The sequence below is a fragment of the Triturus cristatus genome, chromosome 3_2 (genome assembly GCF_964204655.1).
Source record: "Triturus cristatus chromosome 3_2, aTriCri1.1, whole genome shotgun sequence".
In the NCBI taxonomy this organism is placed as follows: domain Eukaryota; kingdom Metazoa; phylum Chordata; class Amphibia; order Caudata; family Salamandridae; genus Triturus; species Triturus cristatus.
The window spans coordinates 120,032,245-120,043,593 of NC_140584.1; the positions used below are offsets into that span (position 1 = coordinate 120,032,245).

The 11,349-nt window shown below is 39.2% G+C and overlaps 1 long non-coding RNA gene across 1 annotated transcript in view; it reads left to right on the plus strand.

Moving 5' to 3' along the window:
* LOC146856885 (uncharacterized) overlaps positions 1 to 11,102 on the plus strand; it is a 255,242-nt gene extending 244,140 nt beyond the window's left edge. The window contains exon 4 of the long non-coding RNA XR_014979514.1: positions 10,913 to 11,102. This is a non-coding gene — a long non-coding RNA (uncharacterized LOC146856885). The remainder of the gene's footprint in view (positions 1 to 10,912) is intronic.
* The last annotated feature ends 247 nt before the right edge of the window (positions 11,103 to 11,349 follow it).

Genomic DNA, 11,349 nt, shown 5'->3' on the forward strand with positions numbered 1-11,349 from the left:
CATTTCAGTTCTCCATGTCGACGGTACCAATATTCATTAGTCCCTCGCTGACATGCCATCAGATTAATCAACTGAGATTCTAAATGATCATCTCTCTGATGCACTTTATCCATAAAATCCTTTGCAGTTACATTTTGAAGATGCATTCCAGTTTTTAAAATGTGATTTACTGCATATGAAAGTCCAGACAAGTCACTTTCAAACAGAAGATGAAACATATAAGGGATACATTGTCGAAATCTTGGATCTTCTGCATATAATCTTGTTGTCCGATATTCAGATGCAGGAATCTGCACAGGACGTTCATCATATCGTCCACCTTTTCCTGTTGGAAACAACTGCGGGAAACAACGAGCTTCCAAGCTCTCTTCCCATACACTCATGGGACTTCCTGTTGCTTTTTTCATTTGAAACAACTCAATCGTATTCCCCATCACCTCTTTGGAATGAAGTGGATGTACACTGTAATGTTCATAGATTTCTTCACATCTGGACATGTACACTTTTTCTATTTGTCCACTTTACGTTTCAGTATCTTCTGCTAAATCTATTTCTTCTTCTCCAACAAACACATTTCTATAGTACTCATTATTTTTTAACAGATACAATGATGCCTTTTGCACTTTTCTAACATCCACTAACTCTTGCCAGATTTTCCTATTCTTAGTGGGAACACCATTAACTAGAATGACTAGTGGCTCATTTTCTGCATGATCTACACCAATAGTTTCAATATTTTTCCTTAAATCTAACGGTAAATACACAACTCTTCCTTTCAATCCTCTTTGCAACTCTGATGGAGGTAATTTACCTGTTTTAGGCTCCATATGAACAATAGCCTGAAACTGGTGAGCACATTGAATGAGAATAGACTCATACGTATTTAAATCTATCAGCTCTGGAGGAATAGCAACCAACTCTAGATTATTATGAACAGCTCTAACAGGCATTTTATTCTCATCTAGTTTGTTATAACAATATTTGCAAATACGCTGCTCAGATCCCAAATCAAAACAATCCTCTACCAACAAATAAGTTGTAAATTCCATCCACTTATCATGATCTTCTATTTCACTTTTGAAATACAGATTGACACCCCAAGTCTGATTTTTATAGTGACTTTGCCGACAACAAATACAAGAAACATTTGGTCTTTCACCTGAAATGACCTTAAACTTTGTGATTTCATCCTCAATTTTTTTTGTATTTACGGGTTCTATATTGTCTTCAACATTTTGTTCTACTAATGTGTCAGTTTCTGCATTCTCTTGCTGAGGACCAAAGTAACAAAACTCAATATCATCACAAACCTTCTTCACATCTGATACTGACCCACGCAAAAGAGAACTGTTCAACTCATTTAACTTTAGTGCTGGACTTTTTGCATAATACAATCTTCGCACTAACTTCCGCATTTGAGTATGATATACTGCCAGCATCCTGAAATGGTGGAAAACACTTTGACAAACTTTCCTAGAAAGACAAGCCAGAGAATTACCTTGCAAACCAGTATTTTTTCTCACTCTGCAAGGGTCTAGTCCTTGCAACACCTTAATCTTTTGTTTAACACTTTTTTTAGTATATGCTCGTAAAAAACTACATCATTTTTCAATAGATTCCTGTCGTACACTGCAAATACTACTGCAATCCCAAGTGTACACAGGGTGTTTAGGACGTCTCCCTAGAACTTCATCAGCTATCACTTCTTCTCCATTTCTTTCAACCATTTTCTCTTTCTCAATTGGACAACCATCTCTAACTTTGTAAACTCTACCACTGGTGTCAACCGCATACAATAACTTTTTACTCTGTAAATAACTCTCTTCATTAAAAAAAGGCTCTGAACTGGAAATGTGTTTCCATTCTCCCAAATAAAATCACAATTTTTTTTTATTAATTACTCTTGTCCTCCTACTTTTGGCCTTCATTACATGGACAAAAGCCTTTTCAACAATGTTTTCAATATGCTTCTTCTTTTTATAAAATAGAGGTCTCTGTTTATATTTCTTCACATCTTTTAGCAAATTATGCACTACTCTCTTGTAAAATATTGTTTTGCGTAATTCCTTATACTGATTTTGCCTTCTTTTACCATACTTTGTCTCCTTTGACTGACCATTTGCTTTTTTGCTTTTCCTCTTATTTTGAATTTTTTTCTTAGTTGAAGCATTCTCAGTAGTTCCAGCATTCTGTACATTCTGTTTGGTCCTACAAACATTTTTAATAAATTGCTTTGTGATCTTACCAGAAGATTTTTTGCTTTTAGCCACATTATCTTGTACATTCCAATACTTGTGGTTGATGTTTCTTCAAGTAATCCTCCTGTCTCGGTTCTTTTCTTTTTCTTTTTTTTTCTGGCATGATTTCTCTATTTTAACGTTGAAAAACAGTATCTGTAAGAAAAGAATCACAAAAAAAATGCATATTAATAACTTACAAATGTATACTACTCTATTACTGTAGAAACACATTTTATATAAAAAATGACTAAGAAACTATAGCCCTGAAGCACAATTGTAACAATGGTTAAGGCACTACATGCAAAGTGCATACTACTTTTTAGCAGTTCATGCCCTAAAGCCTACCTCACTAAAAGACTACATGCAAACTGACTGAATGATTACAGAACTATAAGGAGACACACTGGGTGAGTGACAGGGTGTTTGCTAGAAGTGTATGAATACTGACATGGATATTGATGGTGTGAAACACAAGTGTGTAGGTGATTAGAGACCTACATGCATAGTGGACATGTGTTCTAATCCATCCATATGTTAAGGCCTGTCTCAGTTCAATAGTACTTGGACACTGACTGAATGTTTGAGTATTGCCAGGAGAGTACCAGGAGGATTCTATAAGTATTTTTATTTTTGTGCAGTAAATACATTAGTACATAGTGGTGAATAAGTCACTGGAAAAGTATAAGGAGAGTGACAGGGTGTTGGTGGGAACTGTATGAATACTATCTGGGTTTTTGAAGCTTTGAAAGACAAGTGTGTAGGTGGCTAGAGACCTACATGCATACTGGATAGACATTTGAAACAGTCCATAGAGTAACACTTGTATCACTCCAAAACTACGTGGAAGTGCATGAATACGGACTGGGGAATTGAAGGTGTGAAAAACAAGTGCGTAGGTGGTTAGAGGACTGCATGCATAGTGAATAGGCGTTTGAAGCAGTCCATGTGCTAAGGCCTGGCTCACTGCATGAGTACTTGGGTACTGACTGAATGATTAGAGTACTGCAAGGAGAGTGCCTGGGTGAATTTACAAGTGTTTGGGTTTTGGCACAGTGAATGGATTAGTACATGGTGCTGAATGGGTCACTGGAGGAGTGCAAGGGGAATGATAAGGTTTTTGCTAGAGTGTATCTATACTGACTGGGGAATTGAAGCTGTGAAAGACAAGTGTGTAGGTGGTTAGAGAACTGCATGCATAGTGCATAGGCGTTTGAAACAGTCCATGTGCTAAGGCCTGCCTCACTCCATTACTACATAGGTACTGACTGAATGATTAGACTATTGCAAGAAGCCTACCTGGGCAAATGTATAGGTGTTTCAGTTTTGGCATAGTGAATGCATTACTACATGGTGCTGAATAAATCAATGGAACAGTGCAGGGGGAGTAACAGAATGTTTGCTGAAAGTACATGGATACTGACTGGGGAATTGAAGCTGTTAAAGAAAAGTGTATAGTATGTTAGAAGACTGCATGCATACTGCGCAGACATTTGAAGCAGTCTATGTGGTAATGCATGGTTCACAACATGAGTACCTGGAAACTGACTAAATCATTAGACTACTGCTAGGAGAGTGCCTGGGTAAAACTTTTAAATTTTCAGTTTTGGCGCAGTGAAGAGAATAGTACATGGTACTGAATCAGTCACTGGATGAGTGAAAGATGAGTGACAGGATGTTTATTCAAATATATAGATACTGACTAGTTAATTAAAAAACTGAAAGACAAGTGTGTAGGTGACTAGAAGCCTGTATGCATACTGTAAAGGGGTTTAAAGCAGTCCATGTTGTAAGGCCTGGCTCGCACCATGAGTACTTGGATACTGACTGAATGATTAAAGTACTGCAAAGAGAGTGCATGGGTGAATTTATAAGTGTTTGGGTTTTGGCGCAGTGAATGGATTAGTAAATGGTGCTGAATGGGTCACTAGAGGAGTGCAAGGGGAGACACAGAGTGTTTGCTGGAAGTGTATCTATACCGACTGGGGAATTGAAGCTGTGAAAGACAAGTGTGTATGGGGTTAGAGAACTGCATGCATAGTGCATAGGCGTTTGAAACAGTCCATGTGCTAAGGCCTGCCTCACTCCATTACTACATAGGTACTGACTGAATGATTAGACTATTGCAAGAAGCCTACCTGGGTAAATGTATAGGTGTTTCAGTTTTGGCATAGTGAATGCATTACTACATGGTGCTGAATAAATCAATGGAACAGTGCAAGGGGAGTAACAGAATGTTTGCTGGAAGTACATGGATACTGACTGGGGAATTGAAGCTGTTAAAGAAAAGTGTATAGTATGTTAGAAGACTGCATGCATACTGCGCAGACATTTGAAGCAGTCTATGTGGTAATGCATGGTTCACAACATGAGTACCTGGAAACTGACTAAATCATTAGACTACTGCTAGGAGAGTGCCTGGGTAAAACTTTTAAATTGTCAGTTTTGGCGCAGTGAAGAGAATAGTACATGGTACTGAATCAGTCACTGGATGAGTGAAAGATGAGTGACAGGATGTTTATTCAAATATATAGATACTGACTAGTTAATTAAAAAACTGAAAGACAAGTGTGTAGGTGACTAGAAGCCTGTATGCATACTGTAAAGGGGTTTAAAGCAGTCCATGTTGTAAGGCCTGGCTCGCACCATGAGTACTTGGATACTGACTGAATGATTAAAGTACTGCAAAGAGAGTGCCTGGGTGAATTTATAAGTGTTTGGGTTTTGGCGCAGTGAATGGATTAGTAAATGGTGCTGAATGGGTCACTAGAGGAGTGCAAGGGGAGACACAGAGTGTTTGCTGGAAGTGTATGTATACTGACTGGGGCATTGAAGTTGTGAAAGACAAGTGTGTAGGTGGTTAGAGGACTGCATGCATAGTGTATAGGCGTTTGAAGCAGTCCATGTGCTAAGGCCTGGCACAGTGCATGAGTACTTGGGTACTGAGTGAATGATTAGAGTACTGCAAGGAGAGTGCCTGGTTCAAATGCTTCTCTCACAATGGTTACCCAAATGCACACAGACTCACAGTGTGCTTCTAGACAAGCAACACTATCCCTAGGAGTTTACCAAAACTCATTCACTACTGTGGAAGGGGTAAGGGGACTGCACACAATCTACATATTTCAGTACTGCACTTTAGTGTCAAAGCCTGACTCACTTTATCAATGCATAAGCAAAGACTGGCTTGTAATGCTACTAAAACTTGACAACATGACAGGTTTCAAAAGAGTTATCTGTCAGCAAATACATGATGTTACCAAATGCTTCTCTCACAATGCTTACCCAAATGCACACAGACTCACTGTGTGATTCTAGACAAGCAACACTACCCCTAGAAGTTTACCGAAACGCATTCACTACAATGGAAGGGGTAAGGGGACTCCTCACAATCTATATATTTCAGTACTGCACTTTAGTGTCAAAGCCTAACTCATTTTATCAATGCATAACAAAAACTGCCTTCTAATGCTACTAAAACTTGACAACATGACAGGTTTTAAAACAGTTATCTGTCAGCAAATACATGATGTTACCAAATGCTTCTCTCACAATGGTTACCCAAATGCACACAGACTCACAGTGTGATTCTAGACAAGCAACACTATCCCTAGGAGTTTACCAAAACTTATTCACTACTGTGGAAGGAGTAAGGGGTCTGCACACAATCTACATATTTCAATACTGCAATTTACTGTCAATGCCTGACTCATTTTATCAATGCTTAAGCAAAGACTGGCTTCTAATGCTACTAAAACTTGACAACATGACAGGTTTTAAAACAGTTATCTGTCAGCAAATACATGATGTTACCAAATGCCTCTCTCACAGTGGTTACCCCAATGTACACAGACTCACAGTGTGATTGTACACAAGCAACACTATCCCTAGGAGTTTACTAAAACTCATTCACTACTCTGGAAGGGGTAAGGGGACTGCACACAATATACATATTTCAGGACTGCACTTTAGTGTCAAAGCCTGACTCATTTTATCAATGCATAACAAAATCTGGCGTCTTATGCTCCTAAAACTTGACAACATGACAGGTTTTAAAACAGTTATCTGTCAGCAAATACATGATGTTACCAAATGCTTCTCTCACAATGGTTACCCAAATGCACACAGACTCACAGTGTGATTCTAGACAAGCAACACTATCCCTAGGAGTTTACCAAAACTCATTCACTATTGTGGAAGGGGTAAGGGGACTGCACACAATCTACATATTTCAGTACTGCACTTTAGTGTCAAAGCCTGATTCATTTTATCAATGCATAAGGAAAGACTGGCTTCTAATGCTACTAAAACTTGACAACATGACAGGTTTTAAAACAGTTATCTGTCAGCTAATATATGATGTTACCAAATGCTTCTCTCACAGTGGTTTCTAAATGCACACAGACTCACAGTGTGATTCTAGACAAGCAGCACTATCCCCAGGAGTTTACCAAAACTCATTCACTACTGTGGAAGGGGTAAGGGGACTGCACACAATCTACATATTTCAGGACTGCACTTTAGTGTTAAAGCCTGACTCATTTAATCAAAGCATAAGCATAAACTGCCTTCTAATGCTACTAAAACTGGACAACAAGACAGGTTTTAAAACAGTTATCTGTCAGCAAATACACGATGTTACCGAATGCTTCTCTCACAATCCTTACCCGAATGCACACAGACTCATAGTGTGATTCTAGACAAGAAACACCAAAACTCATTCACTACTGTGGAAGGGGTAAGGGGACTGCACACAATCTACATATTTCAGTACTGCACTTTAGTGTCAAAGCATGACTCATTTTATCAATGCATAAGCAAAGACTGGCTTCTAATGCTACTAAAACTTGACAACATGACAGGTTTCAAAAGAGTTATCTGTCAGCAAATACATGATGTTACCAAATGCTTCTCTCACAGTGGTTCCCAAATGCTCACAGACTCAATGTGTGATTCTAGACAAACAACACTATCCCTTCCACTATACCAAAACACATTTCTTCATCTAGAAGGAGTACTACATTTTAGTGTAGAAACATGACTCATTTTGCAAATTCATAAAGAATCACTGATTTCTAATTGTACCAAAATACAAAAACAGCACAGTTATCTCCCTGCAAACACATGAAAAACACAAATGCTTATCACAAAATGATTTCTACATGCACACACACACTGTCAATAAGATTGTAGACAAAAAAATACTTTAGCAGCTGAAATACATTAGTATGATTAAAATCATAATAGACCACATACACCTCCTCTCAATTAAATAACTCACCTTTCAAGTTGTGTTGTAGATTAAGAAGTATATCAGTCACACACTTTTCTTATACAGAATCTCTGCACTGTGCACCTGTCAGCAAAACCAAAGAATGGCAGAGTTTCCCTCTCATTTTTCACACATATACATGTAAACATCAAATCACATTCCTTCCCACATAAATTCAAAAGCAAACACACATTTCTATTGGTTAAACATTTCAACCCTTTTCAAATGACATAAATTTGAACCCTCCCCCCAATCTGCCTTCTGCCTGTTACCCTAGAAACAGGTCATGGAACACTGTACTGAGCACACAGGTCACAAGATCAGCACGCAATGTTGCTAATCAAAACAGCAAGTGTGATTGACTTTTCAACATATCAGCTTATCATATATAATGTTCCTTTCAATCAGTTTTTGTTAACCAATAAGAATCATGCGTTTAAAAAACAGAAACATGCACCCTACCTTTCAGTGTAGAAGGTTGTCAAACAAGCAATGATTTCTTGTCTTTTTTCAAAACTGCATCTTAGCCACCATTTTAGAAAAATCTTACTTTCCAAACTGCCATTTCATTTACAGAGACCATCTGAGTGCATCCAGACCTCCCTTCAAGATGCTTACAGTGTGGATTGTGGGACACAGCTATATTTTCTGGAGCCACAGGTATGCAGAAAACAAAGGCATTCACAAAGACCTAGGTTTGCCAAATGTAGACATCAAATGGATTGGACAAGGAGGGTTAAAGTGGCACCAATTGATGCCATTGGTCAAATCCTTCATGCATATCCAACACCCTGACCTCATAATAGTGCACTGTGGTGGCAATGACCTAGGCACTTTGACTGGGATAGGTCCGGAAATGCTTATGAAGGACACCTTTGCAGAACTGATTTCACTTTTCCCCAAAACTGCGTTTGTGTATTCTAGCATATGCCAAAGGCAGAAATGGAACTGGTCCAATCATTTTTGTCCACAAATTGAGAAATCTAGGAAACATGTGAATAAATCTGTTTCTGCTTTTCTCCGAGACTATAGAATGGGGTCCATTTTCAATAACAATCTGCGCTTTCATATGCAAGAGATCTATAGGAGAGATGGAGTACACTTTACTGATGAAGGAAACAGAGTCTTTCTCAACAACTTTAGACTCTGTATAGGTACTTACTTATAAGTACCAAAAACTCTCAATGAACACAACAACTGTTTTTAGAGCCACTCAACAACAAAACACTTAAGCTTGATGTTTATCTCCCAAAAATGTCAATTTTTTTTTCTTGGATCCGCGCACCCAACGCGTTAGGAACCGTGCACCCAACACGGTACAATGCGCACACCCTGCCCGCATTTTGCCGTTTAAAAAAAAAAAAAGGGGGCCCCAGGGGATCCATCCGGGACCCCCTAAGCAGCTCTAGAGGGTCAGAGTATTTCCACTCTGCCCCCTTTATATGTTTTACACACTTATTCCCCTTACTTCTTCAGCCTCGCTTCTACCGAGGCACAAAATGGCTGCCAACAGTTCCTGGTTTCGAATGTAGAGAGACATTTGACAGCCATTTAGCATTCAGCGTGTGATCGGGAGGGTGCGCGCTTGGTTCGGGGAGGGTGCGCTTACGGTGCGGGTTGGGTGCGCAGATCCTCCGAGGCAAAAGATATCACTAACTTTTTTACCCTAATTTTCTCAGGAACTACTGAACAGATTTACACCATTTATGCAAAAGGCACGAGTCTGAACTGAGGACTACCTCTTTGCCAAATTTGGTGCAATTCCGTTCAGCAGTTCGGGCTGTAGCTGCGTCAACAGGTCCTATGGGAAATTGCATGGGAAAAACGTGTTTTGGGACCCCCCTTTTTTCTCAGCCCCCGCTTTACGAATCACCACAAAACTTTCAGGATAGGAGCGGACCGGAGCTGGCCAAAAGTTTGGAAAATTTCGCGAAGATTCGTCAACCGGCGCCAGACTTATTGGGAATAGAATGTTGCGGATTTCCTATGGAAAATAGGTCCTAACTATAACAACCTACTGGCGACCGTCAGTAGGTAATATATATATATATCTATATCTCCAGCTCAAGTCCACCCTAAACGAAAGGTCCCAGAGAAGAGGTGGAACAGTATATTCGGATGTAGTATATAAAAGTATATTTAGATAAAACATTGTGAGTTTATGTAAGCTGAAACGAAATGTGTACCTTCAAAAGACTGATGGGAAAATAGAAGCGAGTATAGATGGGAGCATTAATTTAAAATACAGTGAGCAGTGCAGCGGAACGAGTAATTGGTATACTGAAAGTATAGTATTTTTTAAGCCAGTATGAATGAATGTGTTTGAAATTAAATGCGGATGTTTGCTTTCAGTGTGTAATTTAATAGTATGTAATTTGCACATGCTAATGCAGCCAGGCATGCACTTATATGTCCAGTTATACTCCGACAAAAGCACTTATGTACCCATTACTCATATAGCCAGACAGTGACTGCAACACTCAGTCACACAACCATAAAACCAGTAACCTACTCATTTACTCATCACTACGTCCATGTTTCAGTACTAGTTCACCCTTAGAGTCTGGGAGGACATGCACAGAATGCAAGATGCCCCACAAGAAGAGTTTGAAGAGGACTACTTCAGCCCACCTGAAAAGGCAGAGCCCTGATTGTAGATGACCTCAGAATCAGGGCACCAAAGGGTAGTGGGTTTGAGATGGTGGGAGAGCAATGAAGAAATGAGTGGGTAAAGTCTTCAGAGGAGAGAGAGGATCCCCCAGAGAGAGAATTCTCCATTGGCTATGGTGCAGACTGACTCCTCCCAAACCCAGTCCCTTGAGGACCTCAAGTACAGACAGGCAGAGTGGGACTAAGGCTGTAGCTAGGCCAGCTGGATACAGAAGAAAGAAAAAATGAGGGTAGGGTCTTTCTGGCTGGAGTGTTAAAGAGGTGCACTTGAAAACCAAATAGCTATTAGAGACTAGCAAAAAAGGTGGGAGTAACTCTACAGCGTCCAGTGATGAAAAAGAGTTCATATATATAGAGACTTGGTGCCTGACTTTAAGGATGGCTTTGATATAGACATGTTATTTCTGGCATAAGAAGTAGCTGTAGTGGTACAGAGGCTCTTTTAGGAGGTTTGTAGAGATGCGTTTGAAGTCTTATTTGTGGTGATGGGATGGACAACATACGAGCTTTAGAAAAGGAGAAGAGATTGAGGTATCCCACTATAAAGGAGTTCCTTGTCAATAAGTATGAATCAACCCCAGAAGAGTACAAATTGAAATTCAGTGTTAGTGGGAAACAGTGTGACTATGACTGGGGGGAGTTTGTGGGGTATATTTGAAATTTTTGTTAAAAGTACTGTTGTATTTTAAGAAGGTATTTCTAACAGTTTCATGCTTTTTCTTTTTTTTCAAAGAGGACTGAGAAGAAGGAACGTGAGGAACATTTTCTCCAGACACTGATTGAAGTTCATTTAGCTTGTTTCATCTGATACTGTTCAATGGAACCCCATAGTCTATTTTGAATGTAGTAGATGGACACATTAAAGCTCATATATTTCTTCAGATCTACTTCTATCCACTTTTTCAAACTGTCTACAGATCTACTTCTATCCACTTTTTCAAACTGTCCACTTGAAGGCAACATTTCTTCCATTCTGCAACTTCCATGTTGAAGAAAATCTACATCTTTATAGTGCACATTATTGTTTATAAGGTGTAACATAACTTTCTTCACCTTATTTACATTCACTAGTTACAGCCAGATTTTGATGTTTTTGGGGCACACCATTCACTACAATAACAACTGGTTCTTCCAAATCTGTCTGTACATCCACAGTTTCAATATAGTGTT